The sequence below is a fragment of the Dermacentor variabilis genome, unplaced genomic scaffold (assembly GCF_050947875.1).
Source record: "Dermacentor variabilis isolate Ectoservices unplaced genomic scaffold, ASM5094787v1 scaffold_14, whole genome shotgun sequence".
NCBI classification, from domain to species: domain Eukaryota; kingdom Metazoa; phylum Arthropoda; class Arachnida; order Ixodida; family Ixodidae; genus Dermacentor; species Dermacentor variabilis.
In genome coordinates, this window is record NW_027460302.1 from 21,079,671 (window position 1) to 21,099,333 (window position 19,663).

The 19,663-nt window shown below is 47.2% G+C and overlaps 1 long non-coding RNA gene across 1 annotated transcript; it reads left to right on the forward strand.

The window, feature by feature from the left end:
• Positions 1-11,487: 11,487 nt before the first annotated feature.
• On the forward strand, positions 11,488-15,341 carry LOC142567810 (uncharacterized). Its single transcript, XR_012825240.1, has 3 exons — positions 11,488-11,822; positions 12,833-12,960; positions 15,036-15,341. It is a non-coding gene; the product is annotated as an uncharacterized LOC142567810 (long non-coding RNA).
• Positions 15,342-19,663: the final 4,322 nt, after the last annotated feature.

The following is a 19,663-nucleotide window of genomic DNA, read 5'->3' on the forward strand; positions in this document are numbered from 1 at the left end:
GTGTCGTTGTCAGGGTTGGCCATTGCAACGAGGGTCAAAGTTGGCGTCATAAAATAAAGAACCAGCTTATCGTCGCGCGCTTTCTCTTCCGCTAGCCACCACAGTTCCGCTTTCGCGCTGCTGTCGGCTCTGTCTTGTCCGCGCGTTTACGTTTTGCGCAGAAAGGCGTAGCGCCGACTGTGGGCTCCGTTTTACTAACCGACGGCGCAACGTCACTATTAGACCATGACGTCACCACTCCTCGATCGGAGGGCGGGCGATTTGAACTGCGCAAGAGCTACGCGGACACTTCAGAACGCATTTTCTTCTAAAATAAGTCTCTTCTTCGCATGACACAAGCGTTTCGAGGCTTCTGGGATGGTATTTCAACAGTCCACGTTGGCTTAATATTAACCTTTAGTTTCCCTTTAAGATTCTCCTTTAAGAGTGGAACGCGGTAGCATTCAAAAGTTCCTGACAGCTTCTCACGCTTCCCGGCAACTGCAGCTTATGTAACCGTAATGTTTACCGGGAAGCGGTGGCGGCGAACCCTATGGCTGAAGGTGAGTTTTCTGGTAAAAACGCCACCTCTTGCATGGGTCGATCGCGGACGCAGCGCACAGCTGCGCGAAATAAAAAAAAAAAGAAAATTTACATAATTTCCAGGTTTCTGTTATTGTTTCGGACTATTAATATTGAAGTCTGAGATTATTCAACATAGAAAGCCTTCCGTTGTCGGTGTTTTGTTTCATTACATTTGTTTGTGGGCTGTAATTCTCAAAATTCTGCGGAATAACTTTGTGAAGAATGTAAGACAACATATATGGTGTTGGGCTGCTGAGCACGAGGTCGCGGTATCGAATCCCGGCCAAGGCGGCCGCATTTCCATGGTGGCGAAACGCGAAAGCACCCATGTACTTAGATTTAGGTGCACGTTAAAGAACCCCAGGTGGTGAAAATTTCTGGAATCGTCCACTACAGCGTGCCTCATAATCAGAAAGTGGTTTTGGCACGTAAAACCCCATACTTTAATATAAGACACGATATCAGCAAATTTAGTGGTAGAATGTTGTGGCAATATAACGGGCATGTACCGCATGTGTTTATAGCAAGGCGTGGCGTGTACAGATACCAGAATGTATACGGAAATGTTCGCTCATGGAGAACTCCGCCGACGTCTACAGTGACACCGGATTTTCTGGGGAGCTTACCGCTTTCGCGTTAGCAGGCTTAACCGTAAGCACAAAAATCAGACCGAAAAGATGACGAGACAAGCTGGAATATCAACTTAATTTATCATGCAATAAGGACACACACAATCTTATATAGCTTTATTCAAAAAATAATGCTATGATATGATGTCAAACGCGTGGCGAAGAAAGTACGCGTGACTCGACGGGTAGTGCGGTCGCTTGACGCAGCCCGAGCGATCGGACGAATATCCAACAACGAAAAAAAAAAGCGCAGATGGCGGCAGGCAAGGACATGGTTCCCAAAGCGAGGAGTATTCCTCAGCTAATTAAAGTAATCAAGCAACTTATTATACGCTGATAAAAACGGCCACCCCGCTATTGCAACTTGCGAACGTCGTTTTCGGTACTTTGTGTGCCCTCGCTCTGAATGCGCGCAGTCCTGGCAAGGTGTGTTTATTTTTCAAAATGTTAAGGAGAGCAAGCGAGTCAATGAAAGTTTGAAAACCAGGCCTGCTTTCCATAAAACTAGATATCGTAGCCAAGGCGCCCAGCCACGTTCCCGTGATTAAATCGCAAAACATCACGTCAAATCTGGCAAACTAGAGCCTATAGAGCTTTTTACCAAAAGCACAAAGTTTTCCCGTTTCTCAATTGCAAGTAGCTCATGGTTGTCAAGGTGGTAAGGTGGGGTAGTTCGTTGCTACATCTTACACTCATGTTAGCAGCGCCAGCTTGAAGACAGGCATACAGACTAAACACTGACAGCCACTTTAGCGTATACGTTAAAGCCTGCACGCTCACGAGACATTCACTGCATTACTCTGACACTCATTCGAACGCGTTAGTCCATTATTTTTCCTCTCCAACAAAAGGTCGCAGGTTCTAATTCCTTAATTCATCATCATCATCAGCCTGGTTACGCCCACTGCAGGACAAAGGCCTCTCCCATACTTCTCCTACAACCCCGGTCATGTACTAATTGTGGCCATGTCGTCCCTGCAAATTTCTTAATCTCGTCCGCCCACCTAACTTTCTGCCGCCCCCTGCTACGCTTCCCTTCCCTTGGAATCCAGACCGACGACCCTTAGTGACCATCGTGACGTGTTGGCGTCCCGACTTGGAAGTGACTGTGTAGGGATATTCTTGTAGTCGGAGGGCCCAGTGACCGTGCCGGCCAGTAGGATCCTTGAGCGACGAAAGCCAACAGAGCGCACGATGGTCTGCGATTACTGAGCAGGGCTTGCCATATAAATATGGGCGGAACTTTGAAACAGCCCAGACGAGAGCAAGACATTCGCGCTCGGTAATTGAATAGTTGCGCTCTGCAGTTGTCAGGAGCCGGCTAGCGTAGGCTATAACGCGTTCGTGTCCGTGTTGGCGTTGTGATAAGACGGCGCCGATCCCATAACCACTGCCATGGGTTCGGACCTCTGTAGGTGCGGACGGGTCAAATTGGGCCAAGATCGATGCAGTGGTGAGAACCGTGATAAAGAGTGAAAATGCGGCAGCTTGAGGGGAACCCCACGTAAAAGGCACGTCTTTCTTCAGAAGTTCAGTGAGTGGTCGAGCGATTGCTGCGAAATGTTTCACTGACCATCGGAAGTAAGAGCAGAGTCCCACAAAACTCCGGGCGTCTTTGACAGACTGAGGTACAGGAAAAGCCGTTACTGCTCGAGCCTTCTCCGGGTGGGGTTGTACTCCGGAAGCATCGGTGAGGTGGCACTGTAATCTGCCGGCGCCCGATGGCACTTTGATGAGTTTAATTGAAGCCCAGCCTAGCGGAAGACGTGAAGGATATCTGGGACGCGCTCAAGGTGCGTCTCAAATGTAGGAGAAAACACAAAGACGTGGTACACGTAACATCGGCAAGTTTACCATTTGGAACCTTGAAGCGGAGAGTTATCATCCGTTCAAAGGTGGCGGGGGCATTGGATAAACCAAACGGCATAACCTTGAATTGGTAGAGGCCATCTGGAGTGACGAAAGTGGTCTTTTCGTGGTCTTGTTCATCGACGCAAATCTGCGAATAACGAATCGAAGGTCGATGGAAGAAACGTATTTAGCACCGTGAAGACAATCAATAGCGTCGTCGATTAGTGGTAAAGGGCAAACATCCTTTTTAGTGATTCGGTTCAGATGGCGCTAATCAACGCAGAAGCGCCATGTCCCATCTTTGTTTTTGACGAGCATGACGGGCGAAGCCCAAGGACACGACCAGGGCTCAACAATGCCTCTGGCGAGCATCTTGTGTACTTCGTGGTGAAAAACTTGTCGCTCTGCCGTGGACACGCGATACGGTCGGCGGTGAATGGGAACAGCATCACCAGTGTTTGTCCGATGCTTAACAAGAGACATCTGACCAAGTGATCGATTGTCAGTGTCAAATATGTCGTGGTAGGAAAGCAAAAGGCGATATAGGGCGGCTGATTGGTAAGGTGTGAGGTCCGGAGCTACCATGGGACGTAATGGGCCGTCGAGGTTAAAAGCATCCGGCGGGTAATCAGGCGTATTTGGAGACGCTTCGGCTGCAAAAGCAGTGACGTGGTCGTCTGTCACTGACCAGAGCGTCGCCGCCACTATGCCTTCAGGTAACACTTGCTTCGTCAAGCCAAAATTAGTAACAGGGAGACACATCCCATTAGCGGCAAGGGTTACAACGGAGTGCGGCAGAGATGTCGCGCGCCAGGAGGAGATCACGAATAGGTGTGACGACATCGTCGCCATCAGGCACGGTTGCCGTTGAGGCGAATTCGACGAAGGTTAGTTTTTTGGGAGGTAAGCGAACAAACGTTGTAGTGCATAGGGTGCTCGGTTGTTCGGGGTGAACGTCTGAAAGAGGAGGAAGCTCGAGGCACAGCGTACTGGTGGAACAGTCGATGAGGGCGGAATGCATCGTGAGAAAGGCGAGCCCGAAGATTAGGTCATGAGGGTAACTGGTCAGCACGGTGTACAGGACTGGAACTTGGCGGCCACAAATTCCCATGCGAGCAGTGCACATACCCCTGACGGCAACAGTGGCGCCATCGGCGATGCGTACGGCTTGAGTGATGGCAGGCGTAAAAACTTTTTTGAGGCGACGACATCGGTTAGCGCTCATTATGGAGACTTGGGCTCCAGTATCAATTATTGCCGTCAACGGAACGCCATCTACGTCTACTTCAATTAAGTTCGTGTTAGTGAGGAGCGTCAACGGAGGCTTTGGATAGGACGAACGTGATGCAGCGCTACCTCCAAGGGCTACATGGTCTACTTTTCCGCCCGTCGGTTTGGCGAGGAAAAGCGGCGAGGTTGGGGTGACGGGGAGCGACGGCGTTGAGGCGACGGCATTCGCACGGAGGAGCGGCTGTCAGGGGCATCAGAAGTAGGGTACAGACGGCGAGGTGAATAACGGCGAGCGTCAGCGTATGGTCGAGGAGCAGGGAATGAGCTCCAGTACGGCGGCAGGCAGTGCGGCAGTGGCGGGATACATGACCAACGCGGTGGCAGCAAAAGCAGATCGGTTTGTCGTCTGGGATTTGCCATTCAGCAGGAATGAGTGGTCTGGGAGCGAAATACCGGTCATTACAGATTAGGTGAGGGAACAAACGCGAGTTAATGACATCTTAGTTGAAATCAAGAAAAAGAAACGGGCATGGGCAGGACATGTAATGAGGAGGGAAGATAACCGATGGTCATTAAGAGTTACGGACTGGATTCCGAGGGAGGGGAAGCGTAGCAGGGGCGGCAGAAAGTTAGGTGGGCGGATGAGATTAAGAAGTTTGCAGGGACGACATGGCCACAATTAGTACATGACCGGGGTTGTTGGAGAAGTATGGGAGAGGCCTTTGCCCTGCAGTGGGCGTAACCATGCTGCTGCTGATGATGATGACAGGTTGTGGACTTGGGAGTAGGTGCCGAATCAGGTTCGGAGACAGAGCAGGCGGTAGGAATGCCAAGGTTTGCAATTCCTTGCCTCACAACTGCTTGAATAACGGAAATAGAGGGGGCCGCTTGGTCAAACGTACCGTCAAGGAGTCGTGCATGAAGGGGGGCCGGACTCGCCGCTTCAATCTCACGGTGAACGGTACGTGTGACGTCCTCCTGAAATGGTCGTGTGGTGGTAAGAGCGGAGCAAGAGGACGTTACAGGGGTGTTTGAGAACCGGGAGAACTGTGGGCCGACGCGGCGGCTTTTGGCTACCTCGAAGTGGCGGCATTCTTTGGCCATGGCGTCGATGGTAGAAACGTTGTTATAGAGGAGTAAATTGAAGGCGTCTTCCGCGATGCCCACCTTGTCAATCTCGGTCATGTTCTCATCGACTTTCCGGCAAAGGGCGAGCACTTCCTGTATCACTTCCTGTATGTAAGAGAGATACGATTCGGTCGACTGCAAGACACGGGTGGCAAGCTCTTTTCGCGCAGCCTGCTGGCGACCTGACAGGTTGCCAAATAGGTTGCGAAGCCGCTTTTTGAAGATGTCCCAACTGGAGAGCTCGATCTCATGGGTGCGAAACCAGACAGGCCATGTCCCGTCCAGATAAAAGATCACATTTCCAAGCATGATGGTAGGGTTTCAGTGCACACTAAACATTTTACACCATTACGGGTGTTAAGAGGGGTGCTTTCTGCATTTACACCCATGTCCACACCCTTTAAGCACCCTGTTCGGTCAAAACACCCTATCACAAGGGTGTATACCACACATAAGGTGCGACTTTGCTAGAAGATGGGTGGTAAATCGACGACTGAAGGGTGTTGAACGCATTTATGCATAAATCTAAGTAACGTCTAGACGTCCACGCATTGAGCAATGTGTGTGCGTATTGCATTTTTAATGCGAAAGTATGTTATGGCCCTTCAGGTAGGAAAGATGGCGTTCTCCGCAACAACAATCCATACGGGACCTAGAAGCCAAAAACTCCATCCTGCGCCGCTGGAGAACGCACAGACTTCATCGCCGGCTTCGTAAGAAAATTGCGGAGCTCAATCGTACAATTGAAACTCATTCCATCGAACTCTCCAAACAACAATGGAATGAAATGTGCTCCTCGGTTGATGGGCAGATGAGAACGGGGGGTAAATGGAACCTGCTCAAACACTTACTCGACAATTCGCAAACCAAAAGCAATCAGAGACTAGCCATCGATCGCATAGTTCATAATCAAAAGGCGGCGGGCGTATTTGAACACGTCCTCTTGCAAGAGTTGGCCGAAAAGTATCTTCCGCTGGGCCACTCCTGTGACGGGGATTATCCTTGTTATCAGGGGGGAGCGGTGGGGGAGCTCGACGCCCCCTTCACGGAATCCGAAATCTGAAAGGTGCTGCAAACGCTCAACGGTCGCTCTGCACCGGGCCCGAATGGAATCTCCAATAAGCTCCTCCGGAACTTGGACGAACAATCAGTTGCGCTGCTCACCGGGGAGGTCAATAAAATTTGGGAAACGGGCCTAGTCCCCGACTCCTGGAAGACAGCCTCAATGGTGCTCATCCCGAAACCAGGCAAACCTCTTGCGCCGGAGAACATGCGGCCCATCTCGCTCACGTCCTGCGTGGGTAAGGTGGCCGAACATGTCATTCACAACCGTATATCTAGGCATATAGAAAATAATGAGTTATTCCCTCACAACATGGTCGGCTTTCGGCCGGCACTCCCCACGCAGGACGTCATGTTACTCATAAAGAGGCAAATCATCGATGTCGACACTAGAGACACTCGGGGCATCCTTGCTCTAGACTTGTCCAAGGCTTTTGATAACATCTCGCACCGGTTCGTACTAGGCGCCATCTCAGATCTGGGCCTGGGGCCACGATTCCATGCGTACGTTAGCTCCTTCCTCAGGGATCGCAAGGCCACTGTCAAAATAGGGCCAATCAAATCGAAGGAATTTACATTGGGAGCGAGAGGCACCCCGCAAGGGGCGGTCATCTCTCCCCTACTGTTTAACATCGCCATGAAGGGCCTCTCGGACAGACTGGCCACAGTAAGAGGAATGGGTCACGCCCTCTACGCGGATGATATTACCGTGTGGTGCATGGGAGGGTCTGACGCTGCAGTTGAGAGTGCGCTCCAAGAGGCGCTCGACATCACAGAACACTTCCTACTAGACACGGGCCTGAGTCTGTCACCAACCAAGTCCGAACTTTCATTGTTTAGGCCCACCTGAGGGGGGTTAGGTGCTCCACACCCTTAGATCAAGTTCCCATAGCTCTCTATACGAGGGACGGACAACAAATTCACAGAGCGGATACCATCAGGGTCCTCGGACTCTTGCTGGAATCTCGCGGGGGCAACTCACAGACCATAGCCCACATTACTTCGAAGACGGAGAATATGCTTCGGCTTATCCTCAGGGTCTCGAACCGCAGAGGGGGTTTAAGCGAGAGCAATCTACTCAGACTCTACCACGCGTTTCTGATGAGCCACGTTAACTATGTAGCCTCCGCGTTGCGCTGGTCTAAACGGGATGAGGCCAAAATCGACGCCCTTGTGCGCAAAAGCATCAAGCGCGTGCTGGGTTTACCACTCACTACCAGCACCGCGCGTCTCATGCAACTAGGCATGCACAACACCCTATCAGAGGTGATCGAGGCCCAACGAGTGGCTCAAATAATTCGACTATCATCATCGCGAGCGGGGAGACGCATCCTCGAATCCGTTGGATGCGGTCACCAGGAAATCACGGAGCGCAACGTGACCCTACACCCATGGTCCGAGATACGTTCAAGGTAGATCCCATGCCACGTAACGTCCACCCTCAATACAATGTAGGGCGCCAGGTAGCCAGGGCTCGTTCCCTGTTAAAAGCGGCTGCTGCCACTCCGAATCTGGCATGTTTCGTTGACGCCGCCCAGTACGAGTGCTCTGATCACTATGCCGTAGTTTCGGTTGACTCCAATGGCACTCTGATTAATTCAGCATCCGTGCGGAAGGTTTCTTCAACAGTAGCCGAGCAGGTTGCTATAGCTATAGCACTGAAGGACCCTCTATGTTCCAATATTTTTGCAGACTCCAGATCGGCAGCTCGAGCTTTCGCCTCCGGCTCAATCTCAAAGGAGGCGGCGGCCATCCTCGGCAGCGAGGGGGCTGCTGGTTTTCATAGCATCAAGTGGTTCCCGGCCCATATGGGAATCAGTGTACACTCTGAGCTTGTTAACGCCAATGAGTTGGCCCATGACTGTGCGCGAGGTCTTACACACCGCGACGGTTCTGGTGGACTCACGGGCGGCGAATTAGGGCTGCACAGGGATTCGCTTCTCACCTTCCATGAAATCTTGACACATTATCAACTTGCTCGGCGGGCCTTTCCGCTACCACACCCTAAACTTAATAGACCACAATCGTCGGCGTTTCGCATGCTTCAAACGCGGTCATTTCCCTCCAGGGGCAGATTCAGTCACTTCGCGCCTAATGTAGAACCCCACTGTCCAGATTGTGGGGAGGCGTACTGCTCCTTGTCCCATATGCTCTGGCAATGCCCTGCGTTACGCAGCTCATCGCTAACCACTCTAACCGACTGGGAGGCAGCCCTTAAGAGCGGCGACCTCTCAGAGCAACTACGGGCTGTTCAGAGGGCCTGCGACAGGGCGGAGGACCACGATATTCCGACCCCGACGTGAGTGCGGCCCGCGACGGCTACGGGGACTCCCTGAAAAGGGAGGTAGCCTAACGCCGGTTCCTCAGGACCATTAATAAAGTTCTTTGTCTGTCTGTCTGTCTGTCCCTTGAAAGCACTCAGAAAGCATTCAGAACAGCGCGGCCCTTTTATTCTCTGAAATTATTCACGTCATTCTAGCGTCACGCCCATGAAAAGAACACTGGGTCAACCTGACCTTTTGTTACCTCGTAGGTACCTTCGTCTCTGTATTTTTCATAGAATATGGTACTTTAACCCTTCTTTTAAAGAAAATATTTTCACCACACCAAGTTATATCTCGTCTCGCATCGACTATCAACACAAAATTGATGTGCAATTCTTCCTTTTTGCCGAGAACAGCCACTGAATGGAACCGCCTTCCCGCCTCCACAGTCTCAATTTGTGACACCACTAATTCAACATCGCTGTTCAAAGTGTCTTATAGTTTGATTTTCTATTCTTGCCCTGCACTGCAAATATTGTATACTTTCACCCCTTCTTTCTGTTGTGTCTACTAGGCCTTGAAAGTATTATAATAAAGGAATAAAATGCGACGTCATCAGCGTCTTTTATGACGTCAGTAGTGATAGGGAAGGTAGTAAATAGAACAACGTTAATTATGAGCAATTATGGCTAAATAATGTGAATTAGGGTGGAATAAATTCGGTTAAGGTTCGTACAAACTGTAGCAAGGTGGATTACGGCAGGTGAAAGTAGAATTGTGAAGGACACGCGACAACGTATGACGTATCACGGTCACGTGATAATTGCAAGTGTACATCCATGAAGTCATTAAGTTTTCACATTCCTAAGTGACTGTCGATGTTTTTCTAGGATTCTGATGTTTCTGGTATGACGGCCAATCCAAAATGTATCATCGAGAAAATGTACGCACTTTCACTTACAATTTAGTTATCACTATATTTTGTGCTCACAGTTATATTATCATGCAATGAAACACTTCTAAGACAAACTGCAGTAGCAGAATGAATACGCGCGAGCAGCTTGCACAATTCTGCACGAATATTTCGGTGCCCTTAAAAGCCCAACAAAAAGTGGCGAAATTAAGGAAGCTGTCGGGATACATTGCTGAACAAACAGGAACGTGCTGTTAGACGAGCCTCTGCTGTACAATGGCATACACGTACAATTTTCTGGATGAAGCAATAACGAAGACATTTATAGCGGCGAGATCACGCTGGAAGTTCCCAAATCCGGATCTCCACGTACCTTGCCTAAGTTATTCAGACTTTTACTAAGCTACTGGTCTGCTTTCTAAGCGCATCCTCGGACACAGTTTGTAAGGCTCAGCCTATATATTAGGGGCTGGTGTCGTCAAAGCTGTAATTGCTTATCCACAGCCTACGCTCTTACAAACGCGTTCTTCAGTCGCCTCATGAATGCTTACGCGTCGTTGTCGCACGACCAAGATGTGAGGGTCTTTATCGAGCCAGGATATCGCTGTAACTACGCTGTGAGCTCGCAAGGTTGCTTCGTTCGGACGCAGCGAATAATCTAACCGCACCAGCCGATCGTCTCGCGCACGGTCCCGATTTGTGTACTGTACCCTCAGTCATGGAGCAGAGACTGCGCCCCCCCCCCCCCAAAAAAAAAAATGCTCGGCACAAAACGTAGTAGCAACTACCCGCCTCACCGCTCTAGTTGGAGACCACAATGAAGCAGCTGCAAACAGGGGGCCATGCGAGCAAGCAAACCTGTCAGAATAAACGTTCAACTTGCGCGGCCGCCCCCTGCCCAATGAAAAGCGACCGGAAGTGACGGGACGACGCTGTACCGTCACTTCGGTGCGCGGCAGGGCGGGGAGGCGGAAGCTACGCCATTATTGCATTCTCTAGCTACATGAAATGCGTTCGCGTCTCGCGCTCGGCGAAATAATTTTAAACGTGTGATTAGTTGTGTGCGCGGTGTAGAAAAACATGTGGACCGTGCTTTGTGTATTACTCGTGCTCCACTTCAAAGCAAAGCGTTCGTACGCACTGGAAGGTGGATCCACGGACGCTGAGACGAGCAGTTGCAACGTGCCCTGTGTCGGCGGTCGGTACTGCCATAATGGAAATTTTCAGGCAAGTGCCCATTCATTTGGTATTTATTTGGTGGGTGACGTGTTTTTGTTCGCTCTAGGAGTATCTTACTGTGATATCGTAGCATAATTCACTAATGTAAGAGCGAGAGCAGCTGCACTCCTAGCAGGGCAAGTTAACTACCACGATCGCGCCCCGTGTTACATCGGGCGTGGTGCGCCTGCATAGTTACGCTTTCTTTCTCACCGCTTGAACGTTCATAGATGTGATTCTTTTGTGCGTTCGGCGCGGCTTCTTGTAATACGGTCGCTCGCACTTAAGTTAAATGTTGTCGACCACTTTTGCGTCGCGTAGAAAAAGGACGACTGACTTTGCCACCTTTCGAAAGAACTGGCGCGGTATTGGTTCCCCTTGATGCGGTCGCGTGCTGCTGTTGCTTGCCGGGCGCCTTGAACATGTTTTCGGCTTGCTTTGTCTGTGTGTGTGCGCGCGCTCCGCTCGGCTCGATTCGTATGTGTGCGTGCGCTCAGATCAGCTTGCTTTGTGTGTGTGTGTGTGTGTGTGTGTGTGTGTGTGTGCGTGCGTGCGTGCGTGCGTGCGCGCGCGCGCGTACATGCCGGTTTGTATCGGCCGGCGTGCTTGCGTGTGTCTAGTGCGTATGTGTTTTGTGAGCGTGTTTCTGTGTGGGTCGCTGTGTCTGCGTGCGCGTGTTAGCGTGTCTGCCTGCATGTACCTGTGCTTGTTTGTGTTTATCAATGTGCGCGTGCGTGCTTTTGTGTCTGCGCTTTGAGAGTGCGTATATTTGTGTGCGCGCGAGTGCGTTTTGTGTGCGTGCGTATGTATTGCATAAGGCCGGTAGAGTTTTACTCGCAATAAAACTCTTCCAATTTGGTGCAGCGAGTGTTGCCGCCTGAAAGCCGAGTTTGGTTTCAAGCCAACCTGGACAACTGCTGTATGAGGCTCCGTTTCTCAGGAGGATCCGTGGGAAGGCGTCAGGTATACGCTTCCTCCTTTTTCCCTCCTCTGCCCTGATGAATCGATATCCCTGATTGTTATTCTAAAGGGAACGTTACATCCAGAGCATAAGTAAATGATTAAGAAATCTGGTAGTGTGTTTCGCCATTACACTAATTCTGATCTTAAAGACGTGAATTTCCCATTAGCCCACATTTCCTTTGATGCAGACAACCGCTGAAATTGTGAACAGCAGGTTATTCGAGACGTTCTGCGTATATAGCAATTGTCTTCAGGAGCTTTAATGAATTTTGAAAAATTGAAGTGTTGTTGTGCTTTAGAGGTATCATATGCAAGCTTTAGATCTCTCCGGGTAGTTTGTATGCCCTTCGAGAGCTGTCGCCTATAGCCCTATTGAAATTCGTAACTACAGATTGGAGCACTGGGGAAGCTAGAAGGCTTGTCCTGGCTCTCGAGAAAGTGTTTCAGCTGGAAGTCTAGGTTGAAGAGTTTGGGGTTGGTCACACGAAGGCTTTTTTATGCCTTAGCAGTAGGAGTGTCAAAGGATAAAAAATGCAGTGTGTCAAGCGTGGGAAGCTGCTTATGTGGTAGAGGCTTGTGTGTGTGTGTGTGTGTGTGTGTGCGTGCGTGCGTGCGTGCGTGCGCGCGCGCGCGTGCATGCATGCGTGCGTGTGTGAATTCGCTCCTCATAGGGAGTGTGTGTGCAAGTGAGCTACTTCCTTACTGGTGCTATTTGCCAAAAATTCGCAAGAAAACACAATAATCAATATATCTTGAAATAATAAGCTATGCAAAGCATGCTGGCACAGTAGCGACAGCGGAATATGAGCATACAAACATGCAGCTGTGCGACAATCTTAATGCATGACTGCAACATCTGGAAGGAAGCTTGCTTCTTTTTCAGTAAGCAGCACAAAGTCCATATTTCTTGCGTTTCTCGTGCAAACCAGAACGAGGCTCATTGCCAGTGATCTTGTCTTTCATTCTAATAGCATTTGTTTATCTTGAACTTAGAGCGTTGTTTCTCGCAGGTCATGCAGATGATAGCAGCAATTTCACAATGCCCAGCCTTGGTGCCCTCCATCAAGAGCAAGCCACTTGCGTTCGCCGTCAGGCAGTTGGTTGATGTCTTCTAGGAAGCAGTTGGGAAGACAACATTGTAAGTAGATATTGGTGTGTAGTTTAATATAGTAAGTCAAGTTATAATTTAAAACTCTGAGGCTCCTTGGCGGCCTAAGCTTGAGATCATGTGCAGTTGTGTGTGTTTTTAAAATATTGCCGATTGTAGTGCATACTGCAGGTATGTCTGCTGACCCAAAGCATAGACTTGCATTTTCTTGATAGCCTTTCATAATGAGGATTTTCTTTGTGCAAGAATATTCACAGACTGGGGAATTCCAGCATGATATTCTTTATTGTTTATTCAGTGCTAATTTCGTATGACCTTCCTGCTAGCAATGTTTTTGCAGGTAAGGAATATTTCTTTACTCTATGCAATGAGCTTGTTATTTGCTCGTTGCATTACTCTTCTACCTTTAATTTATTCCCCTATAATTCTCAAAACCTTAAAATTTGAGCTGTTTTTATTTCAAATACAATATCAAATTGCGCCGGATTGCAATCCAGACTGCAAGGGATTTGAAGAAATTACAAGAAACTAGGGCCTCTCTAGGGTAATTATTAAAAACATTTCCGCAGGCATTGCGCCTATTTCTTGTACTGAGCTAGCTGCTCATGAAAATAACAAGCATATGTCATTTCACACAGTTTTGCAGGATATAGCAGACCTATCATTGTCCCTAAGCACAGCCTTTCCTCATTTGCATCATGAAAATCTGCCTCATGCTTAATTTGGGACAAATCTTGAAAAATGAATGTTTCATAATTTTGAAACTACACAAAGTATTGGTTGGGGCTTGGCAGTTTTCAGACCACTTGACCATGTTGAACCTAGCCATTACAAGACGAGTAAAAAAAACATGCACACGAGGACTCATTCAATCAAATGCAATGCTGTGGTCATTTTCCATGTGGCAAAAGGTACTTTTAGGTGGGAGAGGGCGGGTAGCCAATTTACAACCATTGCGACTCATGCGGGTAGTGGCAACACAGGATGAGAAATGGTTGTGGCTCTGAGGTTCACTGAATATGTGAACACTTATGTACAATCCCTCCCCCCCCCCCCCAAGTGAGGGGTAACCGTGCAATATATTTTGGGCGGTAAAGATGATTTTTTTAGGATACAAGAAATTTCAGGCTCTAGTTGAGAGGCTACACAAAGAAGGACCATGTATGTATTCGCAGAATGACATAAACTGCCTAGGAGGGGTATCACAGTTTAAAGCATGAAGTAGAAAGTGGGAGCATGACGAAGGATCATAAGTTTATTTAAACTTATGATCTTTGGGGATACTACTTGTCACCGTATTGCCAAGCTAACCCATCGAAAGAAAGGGGCCTGCTCTAAGGCAAATAGTTAACACATGCTAAATTTTCAAGGAAAGTATGCCGAAATGTCAATTCTTACTAAATTAGTAAATAAGAACTACTCAATAAATTTAAGGATACAGAAAGGGCCTAGTAAACTGCATTGGAGAGTTGGAGATTGTTGGGCTGGATGCATGTATTTCAGGGCAAATGAGAATGCCAGTGGGGGTTCCCTCATTTTCATTTTGGGTGCGCTCTCTGTAAAACCACTCTTTGTCTCCTAGTGTAATAATGTTGTGTAAAAACAGGCATTTTTTAATGTCCTGTGCATGTCATTCTTTATGTGCCATATCCCGTAAGGTTCTCAGCTGCAGTACTTATAAAGTGTAATGCAGAGATATATTGCAGATTTCATTTCAATTTTATATTAAGGTGACATACACACTCTTGGACAAATGTCTGTTGTTGAGAGATGTCATTGGTAGTGTCTTTAAATTTTATTCACTCTTATTTTCTATGGTGAAAAGGCTACTGTAAATTTATTTGCTTTTGCTGCTGTATGTGCCTTGTATTCACAGTCACATAGTGGTTTAGTGTTCACAGTAAATGCAATTCATAAATTTGCAAAATAGAAATTTCTCCTACCTTTCACCTATCTTGCCCAATTGCCTGAGCTGTTCATTGTTCCCAGTCACATTAATTAAGTTTGTTACTTTCAGGAGCTTGTTGCCTTATCAAATTTTCTACAGTGTACATGTGTAATTCCACAGACTTAACTCTCATGATTCTCTTATTTTGCTAATGCAGGATGCAAGATTCCAGCAATGCCATGCGCTGCATTAATTGGTCAAGATGCTCAGAGAATGGAGTCCCTGCACCTGAACATTTCTTTTTCTTTTTGAAAGCTAAACGTCATTTGCTGCATCAATTGCATTTTTGCAGCTAAGATGTGCACTATATTTTTTCTAATTTTGAATCAATTAATATTCACTGTTCAGTATAAAAAATTACATACAGTGTGAAGGACAAGGACTGCGAGAGATGACATACAATGCGCTGACTTCCAACAATATCTTATAGCGTTGCCACATCGTGTCTTTATACACAAGAGGGGTCATGCGCAGAAAATGAAAGGCAGTCACAAGGGGTGTTCTAAAAGCAAGTCATTGTACTAAGAACATGGTCACTTGAAAAAAAAATCACAATTTCTATCTGTGGAGATACAAGACTTCACTAGGAGTCAGCGTTATAGAGGGGGCACTAATGCACACACTACCCAGTTTTCTGGTGAAATCAGCTTCAATATTGTACCGGGTGAGCTGTGTCTTGCTAGAACTTGCGTATTTTCAAAGGGCATGCAGCGGCAGTCCCGGCAATGAATGCCCAAGTGGCCTTGAACAGTGTTATGGACGTTATAGTGCACTCTTAAACAATCATTTAGGCACCTGCCTGTCCGCCCAACGTATTTACTGCCTCAAAACGGGAATATGGTATACCACATTCGTTGCACATATCGCAAAACGTTTTCTGTGCCCGACAGAGCAAGTACTCTGACGCGATATAGGCGCGCACGCTTACAGAGCTTTGCCAGCTTTTCCGGGGCTGAGAAAAGGACTGGGATTCCTGGAGGTTGCCGAATCTTTTTAGCCTATCGGAGACATCATGCACATACGGTAGCACTGCGAACCTGTGTCTTGCAACCGGCTGGTTCCTTGACTAAGTGCGCTCATCACGTTTTGTGCCTTTTAGAAGCTGTTCCGCTATGGCTGAAATTAAGGCCAAAGGGTAGCCAACCCAAGAAAGGCGATCAACCTGTGCAACAAGACTATCTTGCATTTCATGTGGGCAAGATTTATTGAGGCTGTTAACGAGGCAAAACTTTACAATACCTCGTTTAACAAGCTTTGAATGTGCAGAGTTAAAGGGCAAGAGTGACTTCTCGGTTGAAAGCACTGGCACACCTGTTTGTTTGCAAGGCACTGCCTGAGATCTAGAAAGCGCAAAGAATCATCAATGGGGACCTCATGCCTTAGTTGTAGAGGCTTTCTTAAACATCTCCAAGACTCCCGAAGCAGCACGCTCGAAAGCGTGATCAGTGCAATCAATAAATACCAGGTAGTCATTCACAAACCTGCACACTTTGACAGGAGTGCCATCTAGGTGACCTTCGATAATGAAATGATGAGCTAGATAAATGACACTTAGTGGCGGCACCAGGCATAATCCTACACAATATAAAAAAATGTTTGTATAGGATCATGCCTGGCGCCGCCACTATGTGATATTTATCTAGCTCATCATGATTCCAATATTGAAGGTCACCTAGATGCGTCTCCTTTCAAATTGTGCAGGTTTGTGATTGACTACCTGGTATTTATTGACTGCACTGATCACGCTTTCGAGCCTGCTGCTTCAGGAGTCTTGGAGATGTTTAAGAAAGCTTCTACAGCTAACGCACGAGGTCTCCATTGTGATTCCTCGCGCTTTGTAGATCTCAGGCTGGTGCTTCGAACCGAGAAGTAAGAAGTCACTCTTGCCCTTTAACTCTGCACACTCAAAGCTCGTTAAATATATTAAAAGTTTTGCCTATTTAACAGCCTCAATAAATCTTGCTCACACGAGATGCAACATATTCTTGCTGCACAGGTTGATCGCCTTTCTAGGGTTGACTACCCTTTGGCCTTAATTTCAGCCATAGGGGCACAAACCGTGATGAGCCCGCTCAGTAAAGGAACCAGCCGGTAGAAAGACACAGGTTCGCAGTGCCATTGTATGTGCATGATGTCTCCGATAGGCAAAAAAGATTCGGCAACCTCCAGGAATCAGTCCTTTTCTCAACCCCGGAAAAGCTGGCAAAGCTCTGTAAGTGTGTACACTCGCCCAAATCGCGTCAGAGTTCTTGCTCTGTCGGGCACAGAAAACGTTTTGCGATATGTGCAACGAATTTGGTTTACCATATTCCCCTGTTTTGAGGCAGTAAATACGTTGGACGGACAGGGAGGTGCCTAAATGATCGTTTAAGAGAGAACTATAACGTCCATAACACCGTTCAAGGCCACTTGGGCATCCATTGCCCCGTGACTGTGCCTGCGTGCCCCTCTTTGGAGATACAGAAGTTTTAGCGAGACAGCTCACAGGTCATCCAGGAAATTATAGAAGCAAATTTCACCAGAAAGCTAGGTAGTGTGTGCGTTAGTGCCCCCTCTATCACGCTGTCCCTAGTGACGTCTTGTATCTCAAGAGATAGAAATTATGTTTTTTTTTTCAGGTGACCACGTCCTTAGTAGAATGACTTGCTGTCAGACGCCCCTCGTGACTCATTTTGTACGCATGCCCGCTCTTGCATACATACACACAATGTGGCAACGCAATAAAATATTGGAAGTCAGCGCAGTCTATGTCGTCTCTCGCAGTCCTTGTAATTCACGCTGTACGTAATTTTTTCTCATTAATTGCCAACTATCCCAAGAAAGCACCTTTTTCAGTATATTTATAATGTTTGATACAACCATTTGCTGGCAAATGTTACCAGTGTGATATTTAACTTGAACTTTTGCATCACTGCCTGTGCCTGTGTTCTTTTGGTAACCAGAGTATGGCTAATTTATTAAGCCATATTTGCTAATTTGCATACTCACATGCTAGAGCAAGCCCTAATCTTGTATTACTGCATCTAAGGGCAAATAATTTAGAAATTCATTATGTATTTTAAAACTGCCCACCTTTCGTGCTCAGCAAAATCGTTTTATCAAAAGTGGTTTGCTTTTATCAGGCCTTCTACTGCACTTTGCACCCACACAATGGTAAATGTAGAATATTCACTCTTGATTTATAGTAAGAAAAGAACCTATTTTCAAACAACATATTGTATATGTACCAATGCCTTCGGGTTACAAGGCAAAAATTTATAGAAACTGGAATTGTAGTTAGAAAATATGCTACACAGGCACCTTTAGCACAGACAACTCTCGTTTCACAAACGAGGGCAAACTATGTAGGCACTAAAAAATTCGACATATTTTCCATGCTTAAGTAATCTTGTTGGAAAGAGAAATTAGCACTAATGCTGCTGGCTTAAACCTCAATTAAAGCACGTCTATGCTTGGAAAGTATTGTTTCAGTCCGAAAAATGTTGGCCAGTTATGCTTACATCGACTTTCCAAACTTTTCTTAATGCTTTGCGATTACATTAGTGTACAAAATAACAGGTGTCTTCTGCATTTGCTCTGCATTTCAATTACTTCCCTAATTCATCTTTGCAATATCATTTTTTTCAAGGCATCAAAACTTGAATTTTCGTTCATTGAGCCTAATACTGAAAATTTATTCCTTTATGTGGCCCAAAACACTGCGAGGTCAACTCAGGCTCTTTGAGTGCCGCTATACATAGTTTCTTCTCTAATAACAGATTTGATCAATACATATATCTTAGGTACCTTTGTGGGAAATGTACATGTTTTTGTACTTACCGATATGTTTGGTGATTGTGCATGTTTATATTTCATGTGATTTATGTATATCTTCTACTCTGTATTGCAGTATGCAATAAATATATTTACATTTTTCTTAAATATGCATCATATATCGTACCAGTCTGTGTTGCACGTTATGTGGACCTGGAAATCGTCATAACCGTTGGTGTTGATGTACATGCTCAAAAGTGACATTTGCTAGTTTGTATTTGTGCAGCGAAGACAGGTTTTCCAATATACACTGTGAATTACTAATATGTAATGTGATCCACACGTATATGTGTGTGTGTGCCCTTCGAAGCTTCAAGGCCGGCTGTTCGACGGTGCGTTTGCTAGCCGAACTTGAACCTTCTGGCGCACGCTAGAGTTACGCGTGGATCGCTGTGCATAGTAGTAATTGAAGGCGTGTACTGCCGAACCTGCCTTCCATACACACTAGAAATAAAAGGGTGTACGCCCTCCCTACACCCACATAGATGGGTGTTCATATGGACTTGCACCCTACACCCTAAATTTATTTTGCTGACACCCTTCCTCTAGGGTGCTATAATTGCACCCCAACTGTAGGGTGTAGACAACAGCACCCTTAGGGTGTTGGTCTGGCGACGAACTGATTTACACCCTTAAGGGTGTTTAAATGTTTAGTGTGTGGTAGCTTCGGCTAACACGCTCATACATACTGAGCCAGTCGTCCAAGTCAACGCCATTTTGGGCGGAGAATGTCTCAGAATCACGGAGACTAGGAACCGTAACGTACGTCGTGGTTGGCGCCGCAGGTGTAGGTGGTGACGGAGTGGTTCCAACGGAAGCCATGGCTTAGAAGACGACGGTGGGGCTGCTTCGTAGCTCCGCGGCGAGGACAGGAAAGTTCCACCTCAACCACAATGTTACGCGAAGGACGTCAGTAAGACGCGAAACTATTTACAGGTTATACTTACAACAGTGGTTGCAGCGATGACCGGT